Here is a 16,269-nt window from a genome sequence, read left to right as displayed (position 1 = left end):
TCCAAGACTCTATTTATGCATGACAAATAATGTCTTTACCCAAGAAGTAGAATTTGTGAGTCTGAATTCAAGTCCTTTCTGTAGATACAATACACTTTTTCAATTGTTTCCCACTGTCCTATTGTGTGTCGCTCTGGAGAAAAGGATTTGCTCGAAAGAGTAAATGTAAGTTTTCTTTTAGAATTCTCACCACTAGAGGACGATATGTGATTGCTTTGGCCAAATGATATTTCCCTTTTTTATACCAGTTGTATTACTTTCTTTAGCACTTGTTCAATACTGTTGCCAAGATCCTTTGAGCGGAAAAAACCTTTTGTGTTTCCTATAAATACAACCCAGTAAAGTTATACTTTTTTTAAACCCTCTCCGGCCAATTATTATATTGCAGTATTTTTGTGCTGTACTAAATTATCGTATTTTGTTATTACCAAGGGGAGGTGCGGTGGCACAGTGGGTTGGAGCGGGTCCTGCTCTCCGGTGGGTCTGGGGTCCGAGTTCCGCTTGGGGTGCCTTGCGACGGACTGGCGTCCCGTCCTGGGTGTGTCCCCTCCCCCTCCGGCCTTACGCCCTGTGTTGCCGGGTAGGCTCCGGTTCCCCGCGACCCCGTATGGGACAAGCGGTTCAGAAAGTGAGTGAGTGAGTGTTACTACCAACTTATAGACTTGATGTTGTTCAACAGAACAGTGTGAGCAGTAAGCATTTTGGTACAGATTCATTTTTTAAACTTTTTAAGCTGCTGGGGTCCCAGCAGATGCCGTATGACAATTTATGGGAGGTTATCATTTAGTGTAATAACTAAGTAACTCTGGTGCTGCTCTCTAACCTGTAAACACTATGGTAAAGGGAGCTGGCGCCTTTAGTTTTATGTGCTGCAGAAGCCCTGAAGGACATGTAGTGCAAAAGTGAAGTATGACGACGTCAAGGTTCTGATATGGAATCCGAAGACCATGTTTCACAAAAGTCTCTACACGGTGATACTGAAACCGCAGTTGATTGAGACCATCACTCTGGCATACCTGCAGCGTCAAGTGCGGCCGCAACAAATACAAACCAGGCAATAAACACATGAACAGTAAACACAGCACCAATACGCAGGCAACAAATAAAACACTGAAACATTATGTACAACATCAAGAGATTATACAGAAACACACATGAGGAGAGTTCTTTTGGTGCCGTGTGTTACTGTCAGTGGGCGGTGCTGAGTCACCTTATGGTTTGTGGGTAGAAGTTGTCAGTGAGATTGTTTATACTAGCTGTGAACATGGGGGTCTCACCTGGTCATTACTGAGTGCAAAATATGCTCATCGGGTGGGGGATAAATGATCTGGAATACTACATATGTATGCAAAGGACACAAGATATGAAAGAGGTACTTATGCACCATCATAGTCTACCTAAAGTTTAATTGCCTGTTAAAAATCACATTGAAATTCCCAGTTATTGGTGCTTTTGCTCGAATGTTGCATAATCTACGTGCAAGTGAAAGGCTGTCGTTGATTCTAGGAAACATGAGAACACACTTCAAATAGAAAAGCGGACACGAAATGATTCACTTGTCAGCTCAGGAGGAGAGAACTTTTGCAATTTTACTAGACATACGCATATATAGACCACCCTGTATACATTGTCAGTAAGCACATAGCTACAAATTAACATCGCTAGTAGTTGTAGTAGTGATATCAGTACTTAATTTGCTTCGCAAACACATTCACACTCATTCATTTAGCTGTTACTTTTTTAAATTCTGTTTGCATACTAAGCCACTTAGAATTGTTTACACAGCTGGGTAATTTTTACTAGAGCAAATAAGGCCTTGCTCAAGGCTACTCCGGCAGAAGCAGAACCTGGACCCAGGTCATTCGAGGAGAGAAGTGTTAAACTGAAGATACCATCAATACGAGTGAAAGCAACTGTAGTTTAATACAAGGAGATTTTTTTTTTTTTAATTTTAATACAGGGTCAGGTCTCTGGAGTACTTTTTATAAAACCTTACAAAGTACAGTGCTGTTTGAAAGTATGTGAACCCTGTAAGGATGGTCATCATTCTTTATGAAATATTAAGCTTATAAAGTCAATCTTAAAATGAATCTGACTGATTTACACACCTGATTCTTCTTACCTACTTGGTTTAACCAGTGAAACTTGGGCTTCACTTATTTTGAAGTGGTAATTACACAGCTATTAAGTCAAATGAGACTGCTTCTCATTAATCAGAATCCAATTTATCTGGCCAAGTATTTCAATATTTTGTGGTAAAAACTGAAGGATACAAGGGGTTCACATACTTTCAAGCAGCACTGTATATGCCAACCGAGAAAAAAAAAGCGATGCTTGAAAGTTTGTGAACCCTTTAGAGTTTTCTCTATTTCTGCATAAATGTGACCTAAACTGTGAGTGAAACTTTGCTTTCAATAACTGGTGTGACACCCTTGTGCAGCAATAACGTTTCCGGCAACTTGAGCAGTCCTGCACATCGGCTTGGAGGAATTTCCAGCCTGGTCAGTAAGTCTTTTTCTGAGGTCCTCAGAAATCGTCTTTGTTCGAGCCATGACGCTTTTCCACAAACCTGTGATGTGAAGGTCAGCCTTTGATAGTAAAACCCCATATTTCTGTTCTTTAAATAAGGCAGGCTGTCTCCATTCATACCTGCTGGTCATCCCATTGATTGAAACACCTGACTCCAATTTCCCCTTCAAATTACCGGATAATCCTAGAGGTTCCCATACTTTTACTACACACATATGTAACATGAGATCATTTTCCTCAATGAATAAGTGAGCAAGCATAATGTTTTGTGCTTTTGTTTTATTGTATTTGTTTATTTATTTAATTAGGCTCTCTTAATCTAGTTTTAGGATTTGCGTGAAAATCTGATCACGTTTTAGGTCATATTTATGCAGAAATCGAGAAAATTCTAAGGGGTTCACAAACTTTCAAGCACCACTGTAATTTAATCCAACAGCTGCAAGGTCATTTTGCCTTTTTGCCCAAACTTGCACATATCCCCCGTGGACTGTGTGATGAGATGCTGAATTAAACATTCTTTAGTTGAAAGTCTTTTAGCTTTTACAGACAAACCCCCAGACAGCATTTCCGCTCATGAGAAAACTTGAGCACAAATTAACGTCATAAGGACTAGCAGTGTGTCAAACAATAAAAAACGTTTTACAAAGAGTAATGAGAGTGACTACAAGTGTGTTTCTCAGACTACTAACTACGGTGGACAACAAATTATACAGCAAACCATTTGCCCAAGTCAGCATTGGAAGTGTCCTGGGTGTAATGATTCATTTCCTTTGCTCCCATGTTTAACTGAGGGATGGGGAAATGGTGGGAGACGGGCAGTAATGCGGGACATAGTCACACATGACACAACGTGGGAACGTGAGAGAGCATCTGCTAAAGACATGTGCAAGATGCCAGCTGTCACATCATGTCCCCTTGATGACATGAAAAATGTTACCTCTGTTAGAAATTCAGCAGGAAATTTACTCTCCCATAGAGTGCCTTTGGGCACAGTGAGACACTGAAATTACATTGTATGAATTTATATGAACCATCTCATCTGTCATTGTCTCATGCTTCAGGACAGAAGGTAAGGCTGTGCAGAAGGTCTAAAACCCAGAATCACACATATACTCAGACACACTAATACATGTACTGATATTCATTATCGTATTTTTCCTAGTGATGTAAGATTAGTAAATGTGCTCATAGCTGAACTGCTCAAAGTTGGTTTTGTGGCTGTTGTACATATACTAATAATCTGACTAATCACTATTAAAACCATGTTGATATTTACATGTATTCAGTTATCTAATGCTTTTCTGCAAAGCAGCTTACGATAAGCTACCTACAATTATTTACCCATTTATACACCTGGGTAATTTTACTGGAGTAATTCAGGGTAAGTACCTTGTTCAACAGAACGACAGCAGTATATGACATTCAAATCAGCAACCTTTGGATCTAAAGGCAGCGGCTCTGACCACTGTGGTATCAGCTGTCTTACTGTAAAAGCTACCTGTACCATAAACAAAAAAATTAAGATGGTACGTTGGTGTTTTATCTTTGCTAGATTTGTGGAATGAATTCAAGAAAAGTATATCCATGTGCCCTAGTCAGACATTTAAAGAAAGGCAATTTAACAAATGGCATGCATAATTTTTGAATGGGCATTTTTACATTATTAGTGGATATTATGTATAACCATGAGCATTTTGTTATTCTTACACCAGAGAATATGGATATCAGTACATCAAATATCCCAGCTATATGTACGCAGAGTGTATTACTGAGAGAGTGTGTCTCACTATGGATGAGTGACCCAATGTAAGTAGTGTAACTAGCAGTGTAAGTCACCTTGGTGACTAAGGTGTGTGAGCCGAGAGCACTGCACAGAGTTAATCGGAAGTGACTTTGGAGAAAAGCATCTGCTAAATAAATAAAAGTAAATGTAAATATGTAGTAAATCAAATATGAAGACAGCTGTTGTAACTACATATTTCACATGCATGTGCTCTAAATTTTTGGTTTCTGATTTTACATGTAGAGGTCACCAGTGTAAAAATGGTCTTAAAGTAAACTGACTACTTCCAGAGGTCACAGAATAACACTGTGTCTTAGTCAAAACATTTTGCTTGTGAAACAACGTCCTGCACATCTGGGCGACTCATATACTTAAAACTGCAGACACAGTATTTCTTCAACCCAAACTGCTCTGCACACACACTTAATGAATGTTTTGCTGCTCCTGCTCCTTGGTTTTCTTTACGTTCTTTAGTCTGAATGTTGTGTCAGCCGGATCGTCATGTGACACAACTGCGAAAAAGCCGCCAAAAACTGGTTTCTTCCTGTTCTCGAAGCCTAAATGTTTTATATAGAGATGTTTATGGGGCTGTAGAGATCACAGTGACAGTTTTCCCATTGTTGTGTGGCTGCCTTGAAACGCCCATCTTCCCTAATAGGTACACGTATTGTGACTAGATCGTCTGTGTAAAAATGTATGGAAACTGTAAATTCGCTTCCAGCTGCAACCTTGAGAATTCTTTTATGACTGAACAGAATGCCCCTTTGACTCTTTTACATGAATGGGAAAGGAAAGCCAAAACGTCACTTTCCTGGAAACAATCCTTTTCTGGATGGATTCCATAAAGGAAGTCAAAACTCGATGAGTCACTTGTGTTCCGTAACCATGCTTGCATTCATTTATAGAAACTCAGCATGATAATTGCATTGAGCTCCTTCGCATTTTTGAGTTTAGTGCTGCAGATGTTTACGTGAATGCCTAAGGCTAAGAGCAAGCGCTGTGTTTGAAACAGTAAGGTGGTGATCATCGCTGCCGGCGTGGTCTGTGTCATTGTACAACTACGTGTGAAGCATATCATGTCAGGAATGTGTCAATTCCCTGTCTCATTTCATCTTCCAGCTCTCTCCTAGGCGGGTTTGTCATCTTTGGAGAAAGAGTTGACTCACCCAGGCCTTCAGTTTCACATGCACCATGAGTCCATCCCGGAAAGAAGAGAATGGTTTAATGAGTTAATGGTTACAGTTTAGCCTTTATTTCTGTAAGGATGGCGAGGTTACATATTCCTGATAATGCTTTTCACTAATGCTTTTATTTAGAGGGTGTGGGGCTTTGGGGAGGGGGTTCAGCAATTGACTCTACCTCATCATACCCCTGCTTCATGTTTCAGGGCCAGGCAGCAATGTCAGCGCACCACCTTGGTAGATCATAAGAGAGGGGGACCTTCACTTATAAGCAGAAGGTCAGGAACACTTTTTGGCATTTTATGGGGCTCAGAAAGAAGTAAGTGTAATGTTAGTGTTGAAATGACAGAATAAAGGAGGGGGGTCCTTTGGTATGTCAGTATCAAGTTGTTTCTCTTCGTTTAGTAAGAAAGCATTACTGTCTTTGATGAATTACAAGACCCAGTGCTGGAGTTAGAGCCAGGTATTATGCATACTGAAATACCACATGTAATGACTGTAGAATAGAAAACACTAAGACTTTCGGTAAGCTTGAGGCTGACTGACCGGACTGTTTTTTTCTTTTCTTCCGGATCTGGGTTTCTGGCTTTCTGTAATCTGAGATAGTATTGACACAATCAAGATTAGTAGTTGATTTGAATAAAATTTTAGCTTTCATGGTAATTTGCATAATTTTGGTTTCTTATTGCGGTCTTTTGAGTGTTTCTTTAACAGCTTGCAGGCATTTTATTTCTTTATCTTTTCAAGATGCAGTTGACAGTTTATATTTGACTACAAAACATTAGGTCTTAAAGGAACTGAATAATCTACAAGGCACCATAATCTCCTATATTTGCTTAATTAGGTGGCTGCTGAGAAGTTACAATCACACCCATCACCTGCTGAGAGTGCTGCTCATTTTAGAAACATGTGAGCTCAGGCTACAGTTTGCACAGTATAAATGGGGTACTATACAAATATAGGAATGGGGTGAACCTGACCACCCTCCAAAGACACAGAGGCACAAGTACCCTTTAACTTCTGGGGCAAGGGGTTTTCCAGCACTGCTCTTTGAGATTTTATACTTAATACCAGTCTTGTACTTTGATTCTTTTCCCGAGCTGACATCACCTTTCAGACGGTTTCTCATTATATATTATGGACTCACGTTACTGTGTTACGCCGGAAAATTAAAGCTCATTTAAAGCAACCATTTCTCATTTCGTAGGCGTCCGAATATATGCATGACAACAGGATTCCCAAAAAGATATTTATACTATAAAAATGCAGAGACAAGTAAATCTATTTCCTGCTGTTTACATATATATGTAACAGAAGAAATATTTGGATGTTTTCTGTCGTTGGACTTTTTTTGGAACAGTCTTTGCGTGTGCATGTCCTGAACTGGGCCTGTGTGTGTGTGTGTCTTCTGGGTGGTCCACTACTTCCTAGTTTAAGTGTTCTGAGGTCTTTGCTCATTGAGGCTTCCTGCAAAGCCCTTTCCAAGTCCATAAAGCTAACCCACACACAAGATGTCCTAGATGTGTTCTCTCACTCTCTGTCTGTGTGTGTGTACGTGCGTATATATAAATCCATCTTCAGAAGGCTTCCTCTATCCTGCATGAGACAGCCACATGGGATGCTGACACAGATACCGCCCAGCTAAGCTTTGCATCCCTTCCCATTGTTCCTTTATGAATTACATGTCACACATCCTCCAGGTTAAAGTAAAATCAAGGGGAAATTACATAACCCAAATACAAAAATCGTTATATACTTATATAAAATGTACTTTTGAAATATATATGATAAATATGTATCAAAGTATCAAAGACCAGTTTGGAATTAAACAACACTGTGACCATTTGCTACTCTGGGGGGGGGGGGTGGGGGGGGGGTACACACTTCCCGTGTGGTGCTGTGCAGTGAAAGTGTGTCTTCAGGGGTGATTCCTCCATTCACTTGAAAAAGTATAAAGAAGTTCAGAGACATATTGTTGCCAAACTTATGATGTTATCCTTTTCAAGTGTATTAAAACAGATTAGAAATACATTTTAGACAAAACGTCATGTGGAAACAAGACCACAGAAATGCACACAACTGTTATTGATTTATTTACAATAAGGTTTAAATAACAATATTTTCTATTGTCTTTGTAAGTGCGCTTTGGGATTGTTTACAATTAATTTGATTTACAGACTTTCAGTGCTGCAACACTGAAAATTTATTAACAGAACAGAGAAACAAGCACACCATATGTTCACATTTCCTGACTTTCACTTTAGTCCAAGCACTTTATCATAAATTACTCTTAAATGAATTACATTTAATTCTTTCCAAACTGTACCAGATGGAATCTGGGGTTTAAAAAAAAAAAAAAAAGCCTGTTTAAAATGTAACTCCAGTCAATGCATGTCTAGTATGAAGATCCACAGTAAAGAGTAGCAAAAAATAATACCATTGTAAGGCACTATAAAATAATACAGTAATGTCAGCAAGGGGTACAATGTGTTATTTACATTATTTAAATGTCCATTTGACTGTATATGGATGGTCTTTTTGACAGCAGTAGATAATATGCAATCCCAAGAAAATGCATCAGTGGGTGAGAATGTAATTCTTGTGTGTAAACATAATTTGTTGTAGTCTAAATGGCGGGGAAGTCAAAGCTGTGTTACAGAAGAAGGCAGTAACAGTAGGATGTCCTTGGCTGGAATGTTAGGGCAGGCAGTTGAGGGGCACATCTGGATTCAGTGCTCAGGCATCGTTGGTGGGGCCGACATGCCATCCCCAGATGGAAAGCCACATCCCGCCAGCCCACTCTTACACAGATCTGCTTGTTTGTTAGAAGCAACAACAAGGACTTTTCCCTGTAGGCAGCCATTCTCAAAGTCTTTCCTCAACAATCTTCAAGTAGGCCACCAAGGGATCTGGTGTAAATTATAAAATAATAAAGAACATGTAGCACCTCAGTGCCTGTAAACATTCAAGAATCACTGCTCTGAAAGGTATGCTGAAGTTTTAAAGTGGCAAAAATGCCTTGGTGTTCCAGATGACAATAATACTTAGGGTCTCAAAGGAACCCCATCCCAGCACTTCCTTTTTTTTACCCCCCAGCAGGGTAGTTTGCTCAAAGGCGATCTAAGCTAAACCCCAGCCACGTGCTTTTGGAAATTTTTAAAAAATTATTATTATTATTTAAATCAATTAACCATCATTTGCCTGAAATATTTGTCCGAAGGCACTGACAAAAGTGGCTTACAATGTTTAGCTATTTTAGGTTTTTTCATAGTTCAACAATTTGTAGTCAAGAAATCACACACTGTCTGAAACTGCTTGTCCCACGCGGGGTCATGGTGAGCCAGACCCTAACCCGGCAACACAGGGCGCAGGGGTGAAGGGGGAGGGGACACACCCAGGACGGGATGCCAGTCCATCGCCAGACACCCTAAGCAGGACTCAAACCCCAGACCCACCAGAGAGCAGGATCTGGCCAAACCCGCTGTGCCACCACACCCCCAATCAAGAAGTTATTCAACATAATTAAATATGTTACGTTTCTTTCAGTTATTTACCCATTTATACAGCTAGGTAACTTTTTACTGGAGCAATTTAGGGAAAGTACCTTGCTCAAGGGTACCACTGCAGTAGGTGTGATTCAAATCGGTAACCTTCAGATTAACTGAAAAAGTGCATCTTGATGAAAAATTACTGAATTCAAAAGAAATTTCTGACTGTTTGAAGATGAACTGGCATTATACCTCTTCCTAAATGTTAAAAGTTGCCTTCCTTTCGAACTTTGAAAAGCAACTTGTTCAACGTACATTTCTGTACACTGTCGCGTGTCACTTTGGAAAAGGGCATCTGCCAAATAAATTTAGATGCTCTGATAAGGATTGTTCTTTTTTTTAAAGTTCAGAAGAAAGAAGACTTGATGCGCAGGAAAACGAGATGCGAAATGGCGATGACTGGGGGAAAAAATGATAAACAGGCAGCGTCAATGATTTACACAGCTCAAATCACGCTGCGGGTTCAAACTGTCGGATGAGCCGTGATTCATCAATAAAAATTGGGAAATCACTCACTGTTTCATCAGGTGAACCTCACTGCTGTTTTCTCAGTGTTTCCTGTGTGTGTGACTGTGGAGTTGTCATGAATATCAGGAGAATGTCAAGCTGCTAAATAAGTGCTAAAAAAAATCGCAGGCAGGTAGGAGGCCACTATAGTACTCTTTGGCGTGAAGGAAAGCACAACCCCCCTAACCACTTTCAACCCTTGTCTATCTGCAGTGGCCCTTCCACAGACTGTGATTCCATCAGCCTTGTGTTTACCCTCAAATTGGGGGGCGGCAGATAACGTGTGCGAATTGCGGGGTGGAAGAGAATCCTGCACAGTGCTGAGAGTAACTCACCCCGAGCTGGACTACGTGACAGTTAAGATCCTTCTCTACGGTCAAAGTGCACAGCCCTGGGAGGAATGACAGTCCAGTATTACATAGAAATCCATGACCCTAGGGAACATTCAGGCCTCCAGTAAACTCTAAAACGTCTATGTTGGTGTGTTTTCTACAAAAACACATCGTGTGAAGATTCTTTTCTTGTCTGACCCCCTCGGTTCTGCAGTACGGTTAAACAAAGTCTTTGAATCTAATTATTGTAACTCTGGTCTGATAATCAGGAGTCGGATTACCTTCATGTATTAGGAGCTACGTGGACACACTGTTCAGCTTCTCAGTAGCCGTGGCCCTTTCCGAGCAATGTCTTGGCATGATACAAGTATTTATACCAAAAGGCTATTTTTAGTAGTAGGTCTTTTTGTAACATTTTTTTCATGCAAAAACAGGCTGTTCTTTTACCTCAACTCTGCTCCGAACCCTCACGACCGAGACGTCTGTATCTGAATACCATCACGGGGATGAGACAACATATGAGCTGCTGAACAGAAAGATCCAGGATGCACTAAGAATATAGAATAACTGACATTCTGGGTTTTGCAAATCATATGTGATTAAATGTTGAAGTAGACATGGTAGTAGATGAGTCACCCATTGTAAGTAGTGTATCTAGCAGTGTAAGTCACCGCGGTGAATAAGTTGTGTGTGGGCTAATAACACTACATAGTATCCATTGTAAGTTGCTTTGGAGAAAAGCAGCTGCTAAGTGAATAAATGTAAATATAAAAACATTATTCCACGCACAGTGGAGGGTGGCGCGGTGGGTTGGACCACAGTCCTGCTGTCCAGTGGGTCTGGGGTTCGAGTCCTGCTTAGAGTGCCTTGTGACGGACTGGTGTCCCGTCCTGGGTGTGTCCCCTCCCCCTCCGGCCTTACGCCCTGTGTTGCCGGGTGGGCTCCGGTTCCCTGTGACCCCGTATGGGACAAGCGGTTCTGAAAATGTGTGTGTGTGTGTGTATTCCACGCACAGATTATGAGGTCATTGCACTTCCCTGACGTTTGAAGATTTCCTCAGCAGCAGTTTTCTGTATGTGGAGTCTTGAGACTGATTCAAACCCACTCCCCCATCTCTTTCCAGTTAAAATGAGACACTTTATTGTGTTTCGTAATTGTTTGATTCCAGGAAAGAACCATATTTTAAGTAAAATGAGGTTAACACTTGCCCTGGGTGCTGTTAGACCCTTCACTTAGGATACTACAGATACCCATAACAAGTTCTGGCACTGAATGAATTCTGTCAGTCTGTTTTGCTGTTTTGAGGACTTTTACATTTACTGACGTGCAAAAAGTTCTGAAAATGGTTTAGGCTTGTGAGCTCTCAACTGATCAAATCATGGCTAATCCAACAGCATTATTGTATATGGACAATTCAGTCAAAGACGACCAGATGTGTATGTGTGAGTGGGCCTGTGTGTAGTTTTTTTACATATTTGAAGGGGAGATATTACTGTCATGGTTAAATAGAAAGAACCGTTGCATGTCCTTTGCCCTTGTTACTGGTTTCAACTCACCTGTTAGCTCGTCTTCTGTTTTTCCCTCTTCCCTTCCACTCATTTCTCCTCCACCCCATGTATTTTACAAATCAAATCAACTCATTAAATGTCCTGGAGAGAGGGAAGTTCACCTCCGACGATGTGCTGGGCTTTGAGCACCACTCGCCGCAGAACTTTACGGTTGAGGGCGGTGCTGTTCCCGTACTTGGTGGTGATGCAGCCAGTCAGGACGCTTTCCACGGTGCAGGTGTAGAATGATTTGAGGATATGGTGGCTCACAACGAACTTGCTCAGCTGTCTGAGGAAGAAGAGGCGCTGGTGAGCTTTCTTCACCACTGCCTCAGTGTGAGTGGATCGCGTGAGGTCCTCAGCGATATGAACACAGAGGAACTTGAAGCTGTTGATGGTAAAGGGGGTGTGCTCCCTCTCCTATCTCCTAAAGTCCACTACACGCTCCTTGGTCTTTTTGATGCTGAGTAAGAGGTTGTTTTCCTGGCACCAGTGTGTCAGAGTGTGCACCTCTTCTCCGTAGGTCGTCTCATCGTTGTCGGTGATCAGACCTACCACTGTTGTGTCATCCACAAATTTGACGATGACACTGAAACTGTGTGTGGTCATGCAGTCAGAAGTGTCTGAGCAGTACAGGAGAGGGCTGAGAACACAGCCCTGCAGGGCTCCAGCGTTGAGGGTCAGTGGGGATGAGATGCAGCTGCCAATTCTGTCCACCTGACATCTGCCTGACAGGAAGTCCAGGATCCAGCTGCAAATGGAGCTGTTCAGGCCCAGAGCCCGGAGTTTCAAGTCAAGCTTGGAGGGCACAATGGTATTGAATGCTGAGCTGTAATCCACAAACAGCATTCTCACTTGTCCCTTTTGAACAAATGGTTCATAGAAGGTTATTTCCCCAAACCAATCACTGCATTATATGTATCAGCATGCCTGATCCTTTTGAGATATATATATATATATGAATATACACAACCCCTGACCTTTCTGCTCTATAGCAGCTTTGGCATTTAAAAAAAGTGTTAATTTCTGGAGACTTAAAACTTTTCAACCTCAGCTGTTTTCAATCATCCATCCATTCATTATCAATAACTGCATGTGCAGTATAGGCTGCAGTGATAAAGAGCCTATCCTGTAAGCACAGGGTATGAGGCAGGGTGCAGTATGGGCAAGACACCGGTCCATCTGAGGGCAATCACACACCTGAACATTTTCTCACACATTCCTACACTATAGGCAGTTTAGAGACATCAGTTCAGTTGAAACACTTGTTTTTGGACTGTGGGAGGAAACCAGAGCACCCAGAGACGTTCCATTTGAACACAGGGAGAATATAACTCGCCTGTCATTGACAGGAAAGAGAGGAAAAGATAAAGCATGCAGGGACTGGGGACAGATAGTTAAAGGTGTGGTGAAATAGGTAGGCAAGACAAGGCAGCACTTGGTTAAAGGCTGAAGATGAAAGCCTGAGGTCAGCTTTTGTTTCCCCTTGTCCTCAGCTCTATAGCGCATGTTTGCATCTGCATGTGTCTGTTATTTGAATGTGTGAGCTTGTGTCAGCCCCAGCATAAGACAATGTCGGCCAGTGCTTAATCCTCTCAGATGAGTTTATTTCCCCAGGGGAATACCCCTTATAGACATGCAAAGGCGGAAAACAAAGAGTGTTGTTTTCCTGCTCAGCTCTTGAGAAATATGAGATGTAACCACAAAAATGGATGTCTTGGTTGTATTTCATTTTAATACTCCGAATTTAGCCATTAACTGTAAAACTTATCCATTTTGTTACATTGGTTAGTAAAGAATTCTAATGCTACAGCTTATTTAAAATGTTTAAGGAAATGCTCAGTACTGCTTTACGTACTCTACATGTAAAGAAAGAGGGGGAGCAAGAGAAATGAGAAAGGCAGAGAGAAAAAAATATATGTAAATTATGTGTATATTGTTAATAGTTTTCCTACATATTAATGTTTTTGGACGTAGAGCAATTTTTCCCGGCCACTGGATCCTCAAGACAATAAAACACCAGACTGTCCCATGTGTACCCTGTATGGCAATTCTGACAACTCTCTCAGCCTACATGATGAGTCAAATGATCTGCACCATCCTTCAGGACTTCATCACTTTCTCAACACTAACAAGAGCTCTTTGCTCTTCTACCTTAGGCTGCTTGGTCGTTCCACTCATGAGAGTTTCACATTTGAAAGTTTGTAGACTATAGTATTGGTTTTTGCTATGATGTAGTGGAAAGGGGGTCCAGACAAAACACCCCTAGGAGAAAAAACCCACTCTTTTGAAACACAAAGTGGAACATAACCCCCTCTTTTACACATTTGCTGGAATGAGGTCCCTCTGTCCCTCCAAACTACTGAACCCCTTCCAGCATTCAAGACACATCTCTTTCAGACCAACTATTCCCTGATCTAACAAAAACTTAAATTTACATAAATCTTCATTACACCATCTGTTATAATCTGTCACATTGCATATCTGTTTGTATTTCCTATCAGAGACCCCTCTACTGGAAGCTATAGTGTCATGTAGAGTGGCAGAAAAAAAAGTCTCTCAAACACTGCAACTTCACTGAGAAATATAATGCTTGTTTTAAAAATATTTTTTTGAAAATATCAAAGAATTTGGTGGCCTTTCACAGCCCTTGTCTCTAGTAGTAGGAAAACGGGACAATTTATGCAAATGTTGCTCTGAAAAACAGTAATATAAGAAATGTACCAGTGTTTATTTTTCAGTGATTATTCTATAATGTGAATATTCAATAACTGTTTCATTTTTGTGTTGATTATTTCATGAAATACCATTTGAAAATTTTACAGATTAACTGAACTGGAATCTTTTTTAGCTGACTATGCTGTAGCTTCTGAGGCCATAGTAAAGTCAGTGAGTCCCATCAGTACAGGTCTGCAACCAGGTAGTAACACCATCACTGTTTCACAGAAGATGAAGGGCTTTTCAAAGACAAGCATAGGAAGCTGTGTAATTTCACACAAGATAATTAGCAACCTTATTACTAATCAGTTCTTTCAAAATGTGTTGTTAAAATACACAACACAAAAGAGCCCTCCATGCAAAGTATTCCATATGAAAAGAGAGGCGAAGCCCTTGAGTAGGAGAAGGCTTCTTCCCCTGCTGGGTGTGAGGGCCTCATGCTCACATTGACATTTACATTTATTCACCGAGCACGTGCTTTTCTCCGGAGCGACGTACAACTCAAAGCAAACAGAAATCCATTCAGCAACCGATGAAAAATGACTTTAGACACAAACATGATAATTAAAGCACAGTTTGTGTGATATTTTTTTTTTTTTTTTTTTTTTTCTCCAGAACCGCTTGTCCTGTACAGGGTCACGGGGAACCGGAGCCTACCCGGCAACACAGGGCGTAAGGCCGGAGGGGGAGGGGACACACCCAGGACGGGACGCCAGTCTGTCACAAGGCACCCCAAGCGGGACTCGAACCCCAGACCCACCGGAGAGCAGGACTGCGGTCCAACCCACTGCGCCACCACACCCCCTTTGTGTGATATTGCTACACTTTATTCAAAAAGCTGCCTATGGAGAGAGTGAGAGTCAGATAGCAAGTACTTATCTAATCATAGTGCATGGTGTGGGACAGATCGATACGAATGTCCAGAGATCGGAGGCAAAGTGGGTTAGAAAGAGATGGGTTTTGATGCCCTTGTTGAATGCTGGGATGATTTCAGCAGTTCTGAGGGGCACGGGGGAATTAATTCCACCACGCCACAGCCAAAATCAAAAAAACAGTGGTCTTTCAATTTAGGACCCTTGGAAAATGAAGTAAGCAGCCAGAGATAGAGAAGCACAACACTCTTGGTTTCTTTCCATTCTTATTCTTACTCAGGGGTGTGACTGACCCCCCCACAACACCACCACCTCCCACCCTCCACCCCCAACCCCAAACAAAAAAGTCATGTGATATGTTTTTAAAGATTGGGAATAGTGGTAAATTGACAGGCCTCAACAATACCAAGTTCTGTCCTAAGTGCACAAAGTCACACTTGTATGTGCTTGTTACATTCAGCCAGAGGTAGATACCTGTCAATCTCACGTTTGACTTTATACTAATTAACATATCCTTTAAATAAAAAAAAAAACCTCAGGACTACTCCCTCACACCAACACATCCCCCCTGGTTCTTCAGAGAGAAGCATGTTTGAACCCTCCATGAACTCAGTGGTGCGTGTTCTACGCAGGGACTCTAACCCTTCCTCAACACACACACACACACACACACACACACACACACACACACACACACACACACACACACACACACACACACACACACACACACACAGAGAGGACTATCCTGTCTGGGCCAAACACCCTGGCAGTCAGCTAAGACAAGAGTGACATAATTCTTTCCTCATCATATAAAGATTTGGTTATAGCATCTTATCATAATAGTGTGAGATAAACAAAGTTCTAAATCAGTCACGAATGTAAAGGAAATAGGGACAGGACATGAGGCCCTCTTATTGTCTCCATTTTAGTTTAAATTCTTTGGGACAAAATTCATAATAAAAGAGAGAAATAGTTTAAGCGCTAAGTACTAAGAATATGCAGTGTTTCATTATCAGATTTATTTCATTTTCGAGCGGTTTAACTACTTCATTACACTACAGTGCAAGTCATTTCATTGTAAAAGTCCCTGAGACGAACCGTGAAACTTAGATACATCTTGATTTATATTAATGAGGTGACGCGCGCGTGCGTGTGTGCGTGTGTGCGTGTGCGAGCCAATGCATAAAATATATTCATTAAAATTCGTATTGAACGTGACAATCCTCACATTTTTAACGCTTATTGTTTC

Source organism: Scleropages formosus, chromosome 1 (genome assembly GCF_900964775.1).
Source record: "Scleropages formosus chromosome 1, fSclFor1.1, whole genome shotgun sequence".
Classification (NCBI taxonomy): Eukaryota; Metazoa; Chordata; class Actinopteri; order Osteoglossiformes; family Osteoglossidae; genus Scleropages; species Scleropages formosus.
The sequence above is the reverse complement of the archived record's forward strand: the minus strand, read 5'-3'. Positions refer to the sequence as shown.